Source organism: Aotus nancymaae, unplaced genomic scaffold, assembly GCF_030222135.1.
Source record: "Aotus nancymaae isolate 86718 unplaced genomic scaffold, 86718_ANA_hifiasm-v0.15.2.pri h1tg000041l, whole genome shotgun sequence".
Taxonomy (NCBI): domain Eukaryota; kingdom Metazoa; phylum Chordata; class Mammalia; order Primates; family Aotidae; genus Aotus; species Aotus nancymaae.
The window spans coordinates 11,771,022-11,791,211 of record NW_026988455.1 but is presented as its reverse complement, the minus strand read 5'-3'; the positions used below and the strand labels follow the sequence as shown (position 1 = coordinate 11,791,211).

General features: G+C 35.6%; 1 protein-coding gene across 2 annotated transcripts in view; it reads left to right on the top strand.

Moving 5' to 3' along the window:
- Positions 1–20,190, top strand: part of JAK2 (Janus kinase 2) — a 123,147-nt gene that overhangs the window by 19,428 nt on the left and 83,529 nt on the right. Inside the window, exon 2 of one of the 2 annotated variants that reach the window (XM_064361473.1) lies at positions 1,042–1,135. The exons of the other annotated variant lie outside the window; for it this stretch is intronic. The gene's annotated coding sequence lies outside the window, so the exon portion shown is untranslated. The remainder of the gene's footprint in view (positions 1–1,041; positions 1,136–20,190) is intronic. 2 annotated transcript variants of the gene reach the window in all.

Here is a 20,190-nt window from a genome sequence, read left to right as displayed (position 1 = left end):
GGTCTGTTCAAGGTTTCAGCTTCTTCCTGGTTTAGGCTTGGGAGGGTGCAAGTGTCCAGGAATTTAACCATTTCTTTCAGGTTTACTGGTTTATGTTTATAGAATTGTTTGTAGTAACCTCTGATGGTAGTTTGTATTTCTGTGGAATCTGTGGTGATATCCCCTTTTTCGTTTCTTATTGCATCTATTTGATTCTTCTCCTTTTTCTTTTTTATTAATCTGGCTAGCAGTCTATTTTGTTGATCTTTTCAAAAAAACAGCTCCTGGATTTACTGATTTTTTTGAAGGGTTTTTTGTGTCTCTGTCTCCTTCAGTTCTGCTCTGATCTTAGTTATTTCTTGTCTTCTGCTAGCTTTTGAGTTATTTTGATCTTACTCCCCTAGCTCTTTCAATTTTGATGATAGGGTGTTGATTTTAGATCTTTCCTTGCTTCTCATGTGGGCATTTATTGCTATAAATTTCCCTCTAAACACTGCTTTAAGTGTGTCCCAGAGATTCTGGTATGTTGTGTCTTCGTTCTCGTTGGTTTCAAAGAACATGTTTATTTCTGCCTTCATTTCATTGTTTATCCAGTCGACATTCAGGAACCGGTTGTTCAGTTTCCATGAAGTTGTGTGGTTCTGAGTTAGTTTCTGAATTCTGAGTTCTAATTTGATTGCACTGTGGTCTGAGAACTGTTTGTTATGAATTCCATTCTTTTGCATTTGCTGAGGAGTGATTTACTTGCAATTATGTGGTTAATTTTAGAGTAGGTGCAATGCAGTGCTGGAATCCTTAGCATTTTCTATGCATACAATCATGTCGCAAATAAAAAGTTTTACTTCTTTCTTTTCAATCTCTATGTCTTTTATTTCTTTTTCCTACCAAATTGCATTGAGTAGAAACTCCAGTGATTAATAGAAATGGTGGTGGTGGGCATCCTTTCCTTGTTCCTGATTTTATGGAGAAAGCGTTCAATATGTAATCATTAAGTAATGGAAGGTTTTGTAGATGATTTTTATTTTATTCAGGAAATCCCTTCCTTTTCTAATTTATTTTCAGAAATTTCATCATGAATTGGTGTTTTTTGTCAAATGCTTTTCCTGCAACATTTGAGGAGGATCTTACAGTTTTGCTCCGTTATTCTGTTAATAAGGTAAATTACATTGATTCATTTTAAAATATCAAAGCAAACAGTATTACTGGAATAAACCCCTCTTGGTGTTGATGTTCTGACCTTTTTATATGATGCTGTTTCTATGTTCTATTACTTCGTTATGTTCATGAGAAACAATTGCCTGTAATTTTTTTTTGTGTGTGTGTATGATATGCTTTTGCCAGGTTTTGGTATTAGGATAATTGTGGCCACATAAAATGATTTGGAAAATGATTTTGCCCCTGTTTTCTGTAAGAGGTTGTATAGAATTGGTATTATTTTTTTCCTTAGTTGACAGATGTTCCCAGGGAATTCACTTTGGCCAAGAGTTTTCTTTGTGGGTATGTTTTTAATGAAGAATTTCATTCATTGAAGCGATACAATACTATTCAATGTTTCTGTTTCTTCCTATGTCAGGTTTGGTAATTTGTGTCTTTCAAGTAATTTGTTCATCAAATATAACTTGTTAAAGTCATTGGCATGAAGTAGCTCCTATCCTTTTATATCCACTTGCTGTTTATAAAATCTGTAGTGATGTCCTGCTTTTATTTCTATTATGGGCAATATGTGTTCTGTTCTCTTTTTGTAAATTGATCATCTTGTAGGTTTATGAATTTTCTTGGTCTTTTCTGAAAACAAAGTTTGGTTTTATTGATTTTCTCTATTGTTTTTATATATTATTGATTTCTGTTCTTCATTCTTCATTCTCTGGTTTGTTTTTCTAGCTACCTAGGTAATTAATTTTATATCTTTCTTCTTTTCCAACATAAGCATTTATAGTTATACATTCTCCCTAAACACTGTTTTAGTTATATCCCGAAATTTTATTGTTTCTTTATTATCATTCAGGTCAAAATAATTTCTGATTTCCCTTTTAGTTTCTTCCCTGGGATTATTTAGAACTATGTTAATTTTGTAATAGTGGGAGATTTCCTAGATATATTTTTGATATTTATTTCTAATTCAATTTTGTTATGGCCAAGAATATACTTCTTATGAATTCAGTGTTTTCAAATTTATTGAGACTTGGTTTTTGGACCAATCCATGATATAACTTAGTGAATGTTCTGATGGGCACTTGAAAAGGGTATATATTCTGCAGTTGTTGGGCATTGTGTTCTATAAATGTCAGTTATGTTTAGTTGGTTGATGTTTGTTAATTCCTGAGAAATAAGTATTAAAATTTTTTGTATAATAGTTGTTTTATTTCTCTCTCTACATTTTTGCTTCATGTAATTGGTAACTATTATTATATGCATATATATTTAAGAAGTCTGATTTATAAATTTTTTATGGTCAGTGTTTTTATATCCTGCTTAAGAGAGGTCACATTGGTCTGTTATCCATCTTAAATTAATATTTGTGTATGGTATGAAGTAGAGATTTAGGTTATTTTTTCCCTTATATGAATAGCCAATTCACTAAGCAACATGTTTTGAAATGACCAACATTTCTTCACTGAAATGCAGTGGCACATCTGTTCCAAATTAGGTAGCTGTATGTGAGTATAGATTTTTGGACTCTATTCTGTTCCATTTGTCTATTTGTTCATTTTTGTGCCAATGCCAATCTAATTGTTGTATCTTTATGATAAATCTTGATGTCTGGTAATGTAAATCCTCAGTTTCCTCTTCAAGATTGTTTTGGCTATTGTAAATCCTTTGTTTTTTGTATAGACTTCGGGATCAACTTGTAAATGTCAACAAAAACTGCTAGGATTTTAATTGGAACTGGGTTGAATCTGTAGATTAATTTGGAAAAGAAATGACATCTGAACCATACTGAGTTTTTCTATAGTCTTGTATCAAGATGGTCTGTCCCTCTCTTATTTAGTTAGCATTCATTTTTCTTAGAAATGTTTTATGGATTTTATTGCAGAATTTTTACAGATATTTCAATAGATTGATTCTAGGTGTTTGATTTTTTGTTACTATTATAAATTATACTATTTTTGAATGTTCACTTAAAAATTGTTTGCTTCTGATATAGAGAAATATATTTGATTTTTATATATTGGTCTTGCATCTTGTGACTTTGCTAAATTCACTTAGTGATTGGTAGATTCTTTTAAATTTCCTATGTACACAGACATGTCATCTGTGAATACTGACAGTTTCAGTTACCCTTTCTAAGCATTATACCTTTTATTTCATTTTCTTGCCTTATTGAACTAGCCACAATTTCCACTATGGTGTTGAATAGAAATCATGATTTTAGACATGCTTGTTATGTTTTTGAACTAAAGAAGAACAAGATCAATATTCTACCATTAAGTATATTAAGATTTTTTTACTGTTACCCTTTATCAGAGTGAGGAATTTTCCTTTTGTCCTAGTTTGTTGAGATTTTAAAATCATGAACGTCGGTTAAATTTTTTTAGAGGTAGTTTCTGCATCTATGAAATGATTGTATGTTGCATTTTCTCATTGTTCTAATAATATGGTAAAATATATTGACTACTTTTTAAAATTTTATATTCTAAATTACATAAAAATTGTATATATGGTGTACAGCATGACATTTTGTTATATGTATACATTGCAGAATGGCAAAATCAGTATAATTAACATTTGCCTTACCTGACATACTTATTTTTTGTGGTGAGAACACTTAAAATCTACTCTTAGCAATTTTGAAGTATACAATATATTGTTATTAGCGGGAATCACCATAATGTACAATAGATCTCTTCAGTTTACTGCTCTATCTAACAGAAATTTTGCATCCTTTGACCTACATCTCCCATTTCTCCTAATGGGACCTTCAGCCTCTGGTAGCTGCTATTCCACTTACTCTCTGCTTCTGTGAGTTCAACTTTTTTAGATTCTTCGTTATCAGTGAGATCATACAGCATTTGTCTTTCTTTGCCTAGCTTATTTCACTTAATATAATGTCTTTCGGGTTCATCCATGTTGTTGCAAATGACAGGATTTTCTTCTTTTTTAAGGCTGAATTATATTCCTTTGTGTACATACACTGTATTTTATCACTTCATTTGTTGATAGACACTTAGGTTGATTCTTTATCTTGGCTGTTATGAATAATGCTGCAATGAGCATGAGAGTGTAGCTGTTGCTTCAACATATTAATTTTAGTTCCTATACCCAGAAGCAGGATTGATAAATCATATGGTAGTTCCTATACCCAGAAGCGGGATTGCTAAATCATATGGTAGTTCCATTTTTAGCTTTTTGAGGAACCTCCATTCATTTTCCATAGTGACTGTAAAAATTTATATTCTCTGACCCAAGAGTGTACAAGGGTTTCTTTTTCTACACATATTCACCAATGCTTATTATCCTTACATCTTTCTGATAACCGCTACTCTAATAGGCATGAGGTGAGATCTCATTGTGGTTTTAATTTGCATTTAGTGAACATTTTGTTGTGAACATGTTGGCCATTTACATATTGTTTTTTTTCTGAGACAGAGTCTTGCTCTGTTGCCCAGGCTGGAGTGTAGTGGTGTGATCGTAGCTCACTGGAGCCTTGACCTCCCAAGCTCAAGTGATCCTCCCATTTTAGCCTCCTGAGTCGTTGGGACTACAGACAGGTGCCAGCATGCCTGTCTAATTGTTTTTTTTTTTTATGGATACAGGGACTCAATTGCTCAGGCTGGTCTTGAACTCCTGGGCTCAATTGATCCTCCTACCTTTGCCTCCCAAAGTTTTGGGATTACAGAGTTGAGCCACTGCACCCAGCCTGTATGGTCCTTTGAGGAATAACTGTTCAGGTCCTTTGCCTATTTTTAAATCAGGTTATTTGTTGTCTTGCTTTTGAGTTGTTTGCATTTCTTATCTATTTGGGGATATTAACCCCTTATCATATGGATGGCTTGAAAATATTTTCTCCTGTTTCATAGGTTGTCTCTTCACTCTGTTTATTGTTTCCTTTGCTGTGCATAAGTTTTTAAATCTGGTATGATGATTGATTTTTAAATGTTAACTTTGCACTCCTGGGGGTAAATTCATTTGGTCAAGACTTATTATTTTTTAAATATTATTGGATTTAATTATTTTATTAACATTTTCTTCCAAATATGTTTATGAGAGAGATTCAAGTGCAATTTTTTTTTCCTTTTCATGTTCTTACATATTTTGGTATCATGTTTGTACTCTCCTCTTAAGAATGTGGGGAAGTGTTTTTTTATTTTCTATTTTCTGAAAGAATTTGTATAAGCTCAGTGTTTCTTCCTCAGACGTTTGGAAAAATTTCCCAGGAAAGTCACTGGGCATTAAATGTTCTGTGTGGAAAAGTTTTAAGTGGTATATTCAATTTTTAAATTACTGTATTCATTTGTTCTCATATTGCTGTAAAGAACTATCTGAGACTGGGCAGTTTATAAAGAAAAGATGTTTAATTGACTCACAGTTCTTCAGGCTATACACGTGGCATGGCTGGGAAGGCCTCAGGAAATTTACAATCATGGTAGAAGGTGAAGGGGAAGTAAGTACATCTTTATATAGCAACAGGAATGAGAGAGCAAAGGAGAATGTGCTACAAAATTTTAAATAACCAGATCTCATGAGAACTCACTCACTATCAAGAGAATAACAAAGGGGAAATCCACCCCATGACCCAGTCACCTCTCACCAGGCCACTTCTCTAACATTGAAGATCATAATTCAACGTGAGATTTGGGTGGGGACACAGAGCCAAACCATATCAATTATATATAGAATTACTCAAATTTTATATTTCTTCTTGTGCCAATTTTGGTAAATTGTTTTAAAAGAAACTTCATTTTTTTAAATTGGAGAATATTCCTTATAGTCTTACATTTCAAAATTGTAAGCTCTGGTAATAATGTCTACTTTTTAATTCCCAATATTTGTAATTTCTGTTTTATCTTCTTTTTTTCTTGATCAGTCTTTCTAGTGTTTTATCAATTTTAATGCTTTTTAAAAAGCCAACTTTTTACCTGGCTTTTCTTTATTTTGTTTTTATTTTTCTCTGATTTCTGCTTTTGTATTTTCATTTTTATGGTTTTTAGCTTAATTTGTTGTTCCATTCACAACTTCTTGAAATGAAGGTTTATTTAATAACATTGTTCAGCATTTCTTCTCTTCTCGTGTATGAATTTAAGATTATGAGTATCTTAGTATACACTTTAACTGCATTTTACTCATTTTCATTATTGATTCAAAGTATTTTTTAAGTTATTTTTTGTACCATGGGTTCTATGAAAGAATATTGATTAATTACAAATATATTGGGGTTTCTAGTTTTTTTCTGTGTATGCTGTGATGCTTGGTCAGTGGTTATATTTTCAATAAGAGATTTTTAATTTAGGTGACATTGGCAAATTTCCATCAATTCAAATGCAGAACTTCACACTTCAATGCATACATGAGTTTTTGTTGTTATTGTTGAGGTATTAAGAATAGCATGAATTTATAAAATACTAAGTAATCATTGAATGTGAAATATGTCCCATTTTGCAACTTAATATACTTTTTATTAGGTTGGTGCAAAAGTAACGTGCTTTTGCCAATACTTTGATGGGAAAAACCACAATTACTTTTGCACCAACCTAATGATAATAATAATTATTATTATGTTATTTTGTCTTTTTTTTTGAGATGGAGTCTAACTCTGTCGCCCAGACTGGAGTGCAGTAATCTGATCTCGGCTCACTGCAACCTTCGCCTCCCAGGTTCAAGCGATTCTCCTACCTCAGCCTTCCAAGTAGTTGGGATTACAGACACACGCCACTATGCCTCGCTAGTTTTTTTGTATTTTTACTAGAGAGGGGGTTTCACAATGTTGGCCAAGCTTGAACTTCTGACTTCCAGAGATCCGCCCACCTCAGCCTCCCAAAGTATTGGGATTACAGACATGAGCCACTGCGCCTGCCCCTAATAATGACAATTCTTATCAAACTGCTTACTCAGAATAAAATGAATGGGTAGTGGTAAAGCTGAGTTTCACATTTTTATGCTGTATTCTTCAGTGTTGTTATTTGTTCAATACTTTTAAAAATTATATAAATTTTTCATGGTCTATACAACATTAAGTCAATATTGTGAGTCTTAAGTATATAAAATGGTTGCTTGTTCCATTGTTCATGTTTTGAATACAAATTATATTTTGTATGATTTCATTAAGAATTTGTTGAGAATTTTATGGCCTAATATGTGGTCTACTTTCTAAAATATTCCAGCTTCAATTGAAAAGGATTTGCGTTCTTTAGTTGTTAGGTGTTTGCTTTTGATTGCTTGTATTTCTCAGTCAAATACAGGAAGTAGAGATTAAGAAAAGGGCTGGCAGTTTTGGTGATCGAGGAGCAGAAAGTATGAGACAGTTGTCTTGGATAGTGAGAGAGTAAATGGACTAATGAAATATAAAATGATAGATGAGCTAGTGCTAAGGACCTATTCAAGTATGACTCTAAAGAGGGACCAATCTGAATGCACAATGTTTTCATCAGTGATTTTTATATGTGTGGGTAGAAGCTCTGAGTAGACAAAGATAAATTGAACTCTTTTAGAGTTTCTTTGTTATTTTTGGTGTTTGGACCCTTTGCTTTGATCTGTGTTAGTACAGTTTTAAAAAATTAAATGTTATCTCCTCCCAGCAGATCTTTTTAATATGAACCCAGGCGTCTTTAACACCAATACAATTTCTTCTATTATTTTTCTTCTCTGTGTTCTTCTTCCTCCATCTAGAGCTTCTCTTTAGAATTGTACTCCCTGTATTGATCCTCATATTTTTTACCTTTTTGCTCATCATATTTTTTTTCTTTCTGTCTTTGTCTCTTTCACTTTCTCAGTCTTGGAATTGGGAGATTGTCTTCACTGTCTTCCAAATTACTAATTTGGTCCTCTGAGTCATATTATTCAACTCTTTCACTGAATTGTCATCACTTTTTTTTTCTTTAGTGTATAGAGAATTTATTATGCACAACCACCTGCAAACTTTAACAAGTATGATTAGAGAAGTATTTTCTATTACAGCAACACATAAGTTGGAACCATTCAAATCTTATAATAACTGGAATGAATGGGCAAAGTGGGTGACTCGATGCTCAGACCCGAGCAGGTGTTAAACACCTGGGGGAAAAGGAAATAGACAATGGTCCATTTATTTATTTCTGTAGGAAGTGCAAAAGAGCCAAAATAAAGAAAAATACTGCTTCATGATAAAGAATAAAGCCATAAAGAATATCCACAAAATTGTGTATAGTGGGGACATCTGAGACAGAATGAAAACAAAGTCAGGGCAGAGCAGCACAGGAAGACTACGAAATGCCCAGGCTCTCTTCATTACTAGTCATGATTTTTTTTTAATTTTATAAACTTTATTTATTCTCTGCTCCTTTTTCGTAATCTAGTGATACTTTGTTTTTTCAAAATATTCTTAAATCGCTCTGAGAATACCAAGAAAGATTTTAAATGAAGTTCTCTTCCCTGCATTATCTATTTCTTTTGGGATCAGCTGTTTTCTGGTCGATTTTGGTCCTACTCTTTTGTGCCTACCACCCCTGCCCCATCCCCATCCTAACTGTATAACAATCCTTGATAATCGTTGCATATTTATGCTTTATTAATGTATGTACAGACAGCTATTTTTATGCTTGTTGGTGTCTTCTTCTGTGTATTATTTTTTTCTTCAGTTAAATAATTTTTTTAAGAATCACAGTCTTGCTCTGTTGCTCAGGCAGGAGTGCAGTGGCTGGCACCTAACTCACTGTAGGCTTAAACTTGTGGGCTCAAGCCGTCTTCCCACCTCAGCCTCCCAAGTAGCTAATATTACAGGTGCACACTACACGCTGGCTAATTTTTAGATTTTTTTTTTTCTTTTTTTGTAGAGATAGGGTCTCACTATGTTGCCAGGGCTAGTCTTGAACTCCAGGCTCAAGTGATCCTCTCGCCTTAGACTTCCAAACTGCTAGGATTGCAGGCATGAGCCACTGCACTTAGGCTATGTATGTTTTAAGTAGAATCTATTTCTCTATTCTGTCATTCTAATCCTATCTACTTTCAATCTTCCTGGAATTACTTTAAATTTCTGATTTGCTGATAGCACCTTTTCTTATTTCTTGAGCTTTCATGAATTGGTTTATATAAACTTTTAATTTTATTCCTCTTAGCTATTGTTGTTACTGTTTTACTTTTATATCTATTTTAAACCCTACCGTGCACTTTATGCACTGTTATTATTCATGCTTTGAACAATTGTCAGTTGTTTAGTTGTCTTTTTTTTTGAGACAGAGTCTTGTTCTGTTGCGCAAGCTGGAGTGCAGTGGCGTGACCTATGGTGTGACCTCTGTTGCAACCTCTGCCTCCCAGGTTCAAGCGATTCTCCTGCCTCAGCCTCCCTAGTAGCTGGGATTACAGGTGCATGCCACCACACCCAGCTAATTTTTGTATTTTTAATAAAGATGGGGTTTGTGCCATGTTGACCAAGCTGGTCTCAAACTCCTGACCTCAATTGATCCGCCCACCTCAGCCTCCTAAAGTGCTGGGATTACAGGCATGAGCCACTGTGTCTGGCCATCAATTCCCTTTTAATACATTTAAGAAACGGAAGAATAACAATATAATTACTCACATATTTACTATTTTTGAGTTCTTCATTCCTTTCTGTAAATCTGAGTTTACATGTAATATTTCCTTTAATCCAAATTATTTTATCAGTTCTTATAGTGTGAGTTTGTTGGTGATGTACTCTCTCAGCATCCATTTATCTGAAAATATATTTGTTTTGCCTTGAATTTTGAAAATTCTTATTTTTTATGATACAAAAGATTCAGTGGTATCAAAATTACTTTTCAGAATTGTAGAATTCTAGGTTGACAGCTTTCCCCCTCTCCCTACTAGTACTTTGTCTTCTGGCCTCCATTGCTTCTGAAGAGATGTCAGTTCTTTTTCTTATCTTGGTTCTCCAGAATGTATTTGACTCCTTTTAAGATTTTCTTTTTTTCTTTGGTTTTTAGCAGTTTGGCTATAATGTGACTAAGTATGGGTTTATATAGATTGGAGTCAGATGAATTTTTTGGATTGGTGGTTTGATTTTTTTAAACAAACTTGGAAAACATTTACCCAGTATTTTTTCAAATATTTCTTCTGTTCCGCCTATATGTATCAGATTTTGTTGCTGTTGTTGTTGTTCAGTGGTGTGATCGTGGCTTTCTGCAGCCTCAAACTCCTGAGGGCAAGTAATTCTCCCGCCTCAGCCTCCCAAGTAGCTGGGACTACAGGCATGCAGCACCATGGCCAGCTAATTAAAATTTTCTTTTCTTTTCTTTCTTTCTTTTTTTTTTTTTTGTAGAGATGGGGTCCTGCTATGTTGTCAGGGCTGGTCTTGAATTCCTGGACTCAAGCAGTACTCCTGCCTTGGCCTCCCAAAATGTTGGGATTACAGGCATGAGCCACAGCTCCTGGCCTAGATTTCTTGATATTGTAGAGTTTACATATGGCTTCTTTATCTTCATGCATTATATTAATTTTTTAATGTAAATTCTATTACATGTGTATCATAGGAAACAAAGTCTTTAAAATAAATTCCAACATTTGGGTCTGCTGTGGGTCCATTTCTATTATAAATTTTTTTCTTTTAACTCTCCCATTTCTCTTTTTATGTTTAGTAAGTTTCACTGACTGCTATACATTGTGGGTTATACAGTGTAGAAACTCCAGATGGTGTGGATTTCAATCTTCCTCTGAAGTATTGAATTTTGTTCTAGCAGGCAGTTAAATTACTGGCACATCACCTTGATCCTGTGGAGGCTTGGTTTTAGGCTTTGTTGGAACAGGTCTGTTTCAGTTTTGCCATTAGTTCTGGCAAGTGGCTCTTATTTTTCAAGTGTGGCTTTTCTAGAGTTTCAATGGAAAGCCTGAGATATTTACCAATTCTCTCTAACACTAAACCCTGAGTCTCCAGGACCAGATAGCTGTTGAAATGTCTTCCCAGTTCTTTCAGATTTCTAGCTGTTGCCTCTCCCTGGGCTTGGATTTTCATCCTATAAGTGGGAATTCAGGAGTCAGCCCCAGCTGACTCCCAGTTTCCTGAGCTTTCTGCCCTCAAGTTTTAGCTCTTCTAGCAGCTCCAGGCTTCATTCTCTGATACTTTCACCCAGTAAGACTGCAGCTTTTTACAGGAGCTCTGTCCCCTCCTCTGTCCCCTGCCTGTACACAACAGACTGTGTAGTTGTCTCAGGAAGGAAGAAGGGTAAGTGTAGGTCTCATTCAGTGTAGTCCCCTTCTTTCAAGAGTCATATCACCCCTACCTAGTTTGTATCTGCTTTTGTTTCCTTGACAATGTCTTCAAATGGTGTTTTTATAAATACATATTTTTAAAAAGTTTATAATTGTTGTCAGCAGGAAAATTAGTGTGGTATAAACTACTCTCTCATCATTGAAAATCTCTATGTTAAAAATTACTTTAAAATATTATTATTTATCATTTCCTTGGTGTTTACGGCAGAAGGGAAATGCACAGGATTTTTATGAACTTCTCATTAAGGGAGGCAACCCAGCCTTGGTCTGGAGATCCTGAAATTATATTGTATGTATAACAAAATAATTATTTTTTTATTTTTATGAGCATAGCATTAATAATTAAATATTTAGTAAGATTTGTATCTCAGGACTTTTCTACCTGCTGAGAATAGGTTGTTTGACAAGGCAGATGAGGTTCTTTTTTGAGTTATAATGTATTGAAGCCTGTAATTTAGTAGTGGAAGGAGCACATAGCAAGAGTTGTATGATGAGGTTGGAAAGGTAGACAGCAAACAAATAATGTAGGACTCATGGAATTTTAGTCTAAACATTCTTAAAATATGAGGGTGGCTCCTGTGTGGAGATTATGTAATTGGGAGGCAAAGTAGACTTAGGGAAAATAGGAGGACATTGCAATAGTTCAAGAGTGAAATAATAGCTGCTTACCGTGTGATGGTAGTTGTGGAGAAAAAAGCCAATGGATTTGAAATATAGTTTGGAAGTAAAACTATATCAGTACATATTGATGGATTGTATATGGGGTGAAAGAAAGAGAAGAATAAAGGTTGACCAAATTCTTTATTATCGCAAAGTATGAAAGCTTGTTAGGACCTCTCTTCTGTTCATATTTTCTTTCTTGCTCAGTAAGAAAACAATTCAAAGCACTTTTTCCCCAATAACTTATATCTTCTTCTTTTGTGATAAAAGTACATTTTAAAATGAGTGGTCTTTAGAGTGTAATATAAAATTCTTTTACATTTCACCTTACCATATTTAGGTTTACCAAAGTAGCATATGAATAGGAAAAACGTATATCTACTTGGACTATAAAAATTTGGTATCCTAAACAAAGTAAATCAAAATGGCTAAATCACATGGATATTAAACGTATTTCAAATGTATTTTATATTCTTGGCTTCTTCTTTAGACCACTCCACTGCCTTTTGGGACATTTCTGTGGAAAAGTTGAGAAGCACTGACCTATCTGAACCTGTCAATCCAGCCAAACTTGTCTCTACTTTGTTCCAGGAACATGCTGTGTACATTCCTCTTTCCATGTTTTTCATGCTTTTCTCCCTGGCAGTAATGCCCTGTTTTTCATTACTTGTCAAAATTCTATTTTTCTTTTAAGATTCAGCCTATGTTTTTATTGTTGTGCGAAACTTCTAAAACTTTCTTTGTTTTTAGTAATGATGATAATTTTATTCTTGTCACTTTGTAGCACTTAATTTTTAAAATTTATTTTGTACTTAGATGATGTATAATTTACTATAAATCATAGATTTTTAAGAGTTGGGACTAATGGCTGAGATTTAATTAGTTATATTATACAAGTGAAAAAGCTGAGATTGATTTGTCATGTAACTAGTTTGCAATAAGAAAGGATGAAAACTTATTTTTGGGCCTCTTGGCTCCCAGTTTAGTAATTTTTCTAATCTGCATTACTTCTTGATGTATGTTTATTGATCTGAAAAATTGTATCTCTTAGAATTATTAGTACATGACTAAATTTTGAAAATATTAACTTTTAAAACGTGATATTTAAAGTACTGGTTTTCCAGTGTTCGTGTACAAATGGATTAAAATTTATTATAAATTTTATTTACTTTTTTTTTTTTTTTTTTTTTGGGTAGAGACAGGTTCTCACTATGTTGCCCAGGCTGGACTTGAACTCCTGGGCTCAAGTGATGCTCTCAACTTGGCTTCCCAGAGTGCTGGGATTACAGGTGTGAGCCACTGTACCCAGCCTCTTATTTATTCTTTATTCAACTGATTTATTAATCAACACATGCTGATGAAACTTAATTATAGCTTTTATTTACTCTTCATTTATTCAGCAACTTTCATGTGTCAGAGAGTATCCTAGGCACTGAGTGCAGTAGTAAATAATATATCAAGGTTCTTACCTTCAGGAAACTTTCATTCTGGTGGTACAAGACATTGAGCAAAACCATAATCTAATATATGGTGGGAAAATATCTGAACAGCTGTGGCCACTTGGGTGGTCAGAGCAGGGATTGATGGAGAAGGAACATGAAGGAACTTTCTAGGATGCTGATAGTTTCTTACGGCTTTGGGTTACATAGGTATATGCAGTGTCCAAATTTATTGACTGGTACCCTTAAGATTTGTGCATTTGATTATATTTAGGAGGGAAAAATCCTGTAAAACTAGAATAGATGTAACTTATATGAGAGTTATAAAGAACAATATGTTAAACACCCATGAAACTACCAACCACCCCAGGAACTAGAACATTGCCAGCAATTTGCACCTACATATGTGTTTCTCCCGAGCAGTCCTCCTGTCTGTCTCACAGAAGAAACCCTTGTATTATATTTTGGGATTAACATTTTCTTGATTTTTGATTTTTTTTTTTTGTGTGGGGGAGATTTATTTAATACATGTATATGCCTAAACAATGTACGATTCAGTTTTGATTGTTTTTGAAATTTAGAAAAATGGTATTTTACAGCTTATAGTTTTTTGTAACTTACTGCTTTTACAAAATTGTATTTTTAAGATTTATCCATGTTGCATAAAGCTATAGTTCATTTATTTTAACAACTGAGGAACATATTCTGTGGTATAAATGCACCGAAGTATTTACCTATTTTCCTGATAGCTTGGGTTGCTTGCAGTTTTTGCCTTTGGAAGCTGAGGCGCAATGAATATTCTTCTAATGTGTCTCTTGGTGTAAATATTCATGAGGTTTGTAACTGAATGTAGAATTGTAGCAGTTCTCAGAACATGGTCTCTAGAGGATGCCTAGGTATCCCACAACCTATTCAAGGGGTTAATGCAATTAAAATGATTTTCATAATAATGCCAAGATGTTAAATGTCTTTTTCATTGAGTTGACATACGCACAAATGGTACAAAAGTAATAGTGAGTGAAACTGCTGGCATCTTAACACAAATCAAAGCAGTAATGCTGGCTGTAGTTGTGATCATTATATTCTTGTTTTTTGTAGAAAAGCATCAATGCATTTTCTAAATGATTTAATTTATTTAAATTCAGGAAACATTTATTGAGTGCCTGTGGAATTCTGGGGTATGTGTGTATGTTTAAGGCAGTGTGATTTCCAGTTAACATCCTTTCTGTTCTAAACACGATTGTGTCATATTAAAATATAAAAAAAGAAAAAAAAATCCTGAATAAAAATAGATCAAGCTGTATATAAATATAGATTATAAGTGCAAAATACTGATTAGGGTTAAAGCCTATGCTTGCTGGGTTCCCTGTATAGAAATAGGCATTGGAGACAGGAGTTTTACTCTTGTGGTACAACATGGACTAGAGGCAGGTCCAGGATGTTACTTTTACTGCCAGCTATCACTTCCCTCCAAATAGGCTATTGGAAGGGAACCTCCTGTTAAATGCTGCCTATTGCTGTAGCTTTGGATAAGTTGCAAGCTTAGGAAGATGAGATGACGTGATTTCAGAACTCCAAGATGGAGCGAAATATCTCCTGCCTTGTGACTGACTGGATCTGTGTCATATCAGATACCTCCTCAAGGCAGGAATTTTAACCTGCTGTTATAAGACCTGGCTCTATATGTGGATAGCGCAGGTAGGCTAAATTGTGGCAACCACAAATTGTTAGATGAGGAGGGGTGACTACAGACTTTCTATGTGTGTGTGTTGAGGGCAAGGTGAAGGGAGGAATGGTACAATGAGCCTGTAAACCAAATTGCAAAATAACACGAAGAAATGTAGTGCTAAGAAAAATGGTCAATAAAATTAAAAATTGAAAAATTTGTTCCTGATAACATTTAAAAATGTAAGTAAACCTCTAATCGAAGTGTAACACACATACAGGAAAGTGTGCTACTCATAAATTATAGCTTAACAAATTTTCATAAAGTGAACACATCTTTGTTAACCACTACTCAGATCAAGAAATAGAATATCACCAGTGGCAGGAGGCACCCTAGAGGTCTCCCTGTGCCTCCTGCCAGTCATTCTCCATGCCCTCCCACTATCCCAACCTTGCCAAGCTAACCATTATTGTAACGTTTTTCACCATGAGAAAGAGATGGAGGGATGTGGAAGTGAGCTTGAGAGGCTTCCATGGACAGTGATCAGTTCTGCTAAAATAATTTAGAGGGAATAACAAAGAAGTAGCATTTGACCACATAGTAGCTGAGAATTTCCTAGAAAGAAAAAAAAAAGACATCAATCTTTAGAAGTATATAGTCATTTTTGATCAAGATAAAGAAAAATCTACATCAAGACCTTTCCAAAAATATTTCAGAACATTGCTGTTAAGCAAACAAATTTTATACTACTTAAGGGAAAACCAAGACACCTAGGAGTGATGGTAGACTTCATATTTACATTAATAAATGCCACAAAACAATGCAGTAATATCTTTAAAGTTCTGGGGAAAGAAAATTATAAATAGGATTTTGAGAATGAGAGCCATGTATTTTTTCAAAGACTGCAGCTAAAAACCCACAGAGCCTCACTGAAAGGTCTACTGAAAGATACATTTAGGCAGGAAAAAGTGTGTTCAGAAGGAAGGCCAAAAGCAGTGGTGAGCACAAAACAATCCAAAATCAAAGGTGAGCACAAATTGATAAAATGCTAGCAAATTTGCTCCTTAATGCTAAGAACTTAATTTTAACTAACTTTGTCTTTTCAGAAAACCAATTCTTAGATTTGTTGATCTTTTCCATCATTTTTATAGTCTCTATTTCATTTATTTCTGCTCTGAACTTCATTATGTCCTTCCTTCTGTTAACTTCAGGCTTTGTTCTTTTTTTTTTCTAGTTCCTCAAGGTGTAATGTTACGTTGTTTGACATCTTTTTTCTTTTTGATGTAGGTGTTTATTGCTATAAACTTCCCTCTTATAACTGCTTTTGCTGCATTTAATATTGACTGTAATAACAGAGACAGTGTAATAGATTACAATAAATTACGTATTTTTGAACAAATGAATTCTTTAAAGTTTCATATCCAGTTGCAGATAAACTTCAAGTATCTTGCAGTTTTATATCTGTTACAGTAATTGCCAGGCTTTGTTGTTGTTGTTTTTATACATTGGAAGTTCTAGAATTATTATATCCTCTTATATTAATTTTTTATTATATACCCTTTATCATTATATAATTAATTATTATATACCCTTTATCATTATATAATTACCTTGTCTCTTTACTGTTTGTGTCTTAAAGTCTGTTGTATCTGAAATACCTTTGCATGGGATATCTTTTTCTATCCCTTTACTTTCAGTCTATGTGTATCTTTAGAGGTGAGATGAGGTTTTCTAAGTAGCATATAGTTGGGTCATGTTTTTTAATCCATTCAACCATTCTCTATCTTTTAAGTGAAAGTTTAATCTATTTACATTCAGATTTATTCTTGATATGTGAAGGCTTATTCCTGTCATTTTATTAATTGATTTCTGGTTGTTTTGTAAGTCCTTTGTTCTTTTCTTTCTCTCATATTGTTTAGCATTGTGGTTTGTTGGTTTTCTATAATGAGAACATTTGGATCCTTTCTTGTCTCTCTCTGTTTGCTTTACCAGTGGGTTTGGTAATTTTGTCATCTGTTTTTCATGATGATAGTAACTATCTTTTTATTTGTTTGTTTGTTTTTTTGAGACAGGGTCTTGATCTTGTTCTGTTGTCCAAGCTGGAGTGCAGTGGTGCCATCATGGCTCACTACAGCCTCAGCCTCCATTTTCTCAAGTGATCCTCCTGCCTCAGCTTCTCAGGTAGCTGGGAATACAGAATCATGCCACCATGCCTGGCTAATTATTTGTTATTTTTTGTAGAGATGGGGTTTTCTCATGTTGCCTAGGCTGATCTTGAACTCCTGGGCTCAAGGAGTCTGCCAGCACCAGCCTCCCAAAGTACTAGGATTATAGGCCTGAGCCACTGTGCCTGGCCTGATATTGTTCTTTCACTTCCCAGATGTAGCACTCCCTCAGGCATTTCTTGTAGGTCTGGTTTAGTGCTGTTGAATTCCCTCAGCTTTTGCTTGCCTCAGAAAGACTGTTTTTTCTTTGCTTAACGAATTTTTGCTGGGTATAGTATCCTTGGCTTGCAGGGTTTTTTTTAATTAAAAAAAAAAAAGTGAGGCACTTTTTATATATCATTTCATTTTCTCCTGGCCTGTAATGATTCTGCTGAGAAATCTGCTGTTAGTCTGATGGAGCTTCCCTTAGAAGTGACTAGACACTTTTTTCTTACTGTTTTTAGAATTCTCTTCGTCTTTGTTAGACAGTTTGACTCTAATGTGTTGTGGAGAAGGTCTTTTTGAATTTTGTCTTTTTGGAGATCTCTGAGCTTCTATATCTGGATGTCTAAATCTCTTGCTATACTGGGATAGTTTTCAGTTATTTCATTAACCAGGTTTTCTATCCCTTTTGTAATTTCACTGTCTTCTAGAATACTGAAAATTCTAATACTAGGTTGATTTATGATATCCCATATGTCATGTAGGCTTTGTTCATTCTTTTTTCTTTATTTTTGTCTAATGGGGTTATTTCAGAAGACATGTCTTCAAGTTTTGAAATTCTTTCTTCTGCTCAATTTAGTCTATTATAGATGCTCTAGAATGTATTTTTTTATTTCATTAAATGAATTCTTCAGTTTCAGGATTCTTTTTTTTTTTTTTTTTTTTTTTTTGAGACAGAGTTTCGCTCTTGTTACCCAGGCTGGAGTGCAATGGCGCGATCTCGGCTCACCGCAACCTCCGCCTCCTGGGTTCAGGCAATTCTCCTGCCTCAGCCTCCCGAGTAGCTGGGATTACAGGCATGTACCACCATGCCCGGCTAATTTTGTATTTTTAGTAGAGATGGGGTTTCTCCATATTGGTCAGGCTGGTCTCAAACTCCTGACCTCCGGTGATCTGCTCGCCTTGGCCTCCCAAAGTGCTCGGATTACAGGCATGAGCCATCACCCATGGCCTCTGGTTTTCTTTTTAAATGTTATCTTTCTCTTTGGTAAATTTCTCATTCATATCCTGATATGTTTTTCTGGTTTCTTTGTATTGCTTATCTGTATTCTTTCGTGTCTCCTGAGCTTCTTTAATATCATTATTTTTAATTCTTTTTCTGGCATTTTATGAATTTCTTCTGCACTGGAATCTTTTGGTAGAAAATTATTGTGATCCTTTGGAGATGTCATATTTCCTCATATTTCCGTGTTTCCTGTGCCCTTACTTTGATATCTACACATCTGGTGTAATAGTAACTTCCATTTTTTTTGAATTTGCTTTCATAGGGTAGGACTTTTTCCTGAAAATCTTCAGGAAACAAATCTGTTTGGGTATTGGTTGCCTAGGGCACATTGGCTTTGAATCTGGGTACATTTAGTACCGTAGTCTCTGTAAGACTTTTTTCCCCTGTAAACAGCGTCAGTGGTGTCTGTGATTTCCTCAGTGGTTTAGTGTATAGTTGTTAGTGGAGACTCTGGTGAACTTTTGCTGGGAATGGTGACACCAGCTGGACTGATCCTCAGTCTTCAGTGGTGGCAGCAGTGGGACAAACATGCCTGTACATTAGCCACAGGGTGGCTTACTTTGGAAATGGTGTTAGTGAGTCCAGGCAGGCCAGTTTTTGGGTCTACAGGTGACTTGTTTGGGTGCCAGCAGTGGTAGTGATGGGCTGGGCAGTTGGGTGGGTCCACAGCCCTGGGCAGTGAGCATGACATGGGCCATGTCAGTAGTCGTGGTAGGACAACCTTCTGGCCCTCCAGTTGTTTGGGCTTATGTTGGCGGTGACTGTGATAGGCTGTGTAGGCAAGTCAGGTGGCAAGTGTGAGTGGGTACCAGCTGTGGTGGTAGTGGCAGGTTAGGTGGGCCATATCCTCAGACCTCCAGGTGGAATGCTCAGTTGACACTGGATGTGAACAAAATGGTGTGATCCCAAGGACCCCAGATAACATGCTTAAGTCCTTGGGAGTGGTGTGCTGAGCTGGGCAGGGTGAGTATCCTCAGGTCCTCCAGTGGTGTGAGCAGGTGCTGTTTGTGATGGGCAGGAGCAGGATAATTTCCAGTCTCCTGATGGAATGTTCAGGTGGGGGTGGCAGTGACTTTGCTGTGGCCCTGATGCTGGGGATGGTGGGGTTGCTCTCAGTGGGAACAGTTGTAGGGAGGTAGCTGGGGAGTGTGCACTGCAGCTATAGGTGGAGGCTGCAGATGTGATAGAGCTGTCCTCAGGGTGCATGCACATTTGCATTTTGACACCTGGTGGCAGCAACCTGCCATGGTTGCAGCTGTGGGTCATAGAGCTTGCCCTTAGGGCACATACAAACGTATGGCAGTCCTTCTGCTCGGGGGAGTGGGGTCACTGCCATTGGCTTGTGCTTTGGCCCCATAGGCAGCAGCCAGTAGTGGAGGTGACTGGGTGGAGGATGTCAGTGGGGCTCTAGGGATGTGGCATTGCAGGGGCTTTTGGGTCCAGGGCAGGATGCATGCTGGTGGGGGTTAGGCTTTAAAAATAGCACCGTGTTGTAGCTGCTTAGGACTTGGGAGTGTATTGGACCAGCATAAACTTCTTCTCTAAAGCAATGTCATTGTGTAGTCTCCAGGCGGCTCCCTAGGTTACTCCCAGGGCCCATGAGAGTTGAGGTGCTCTCTTATGTCTGGGATTGCAGGA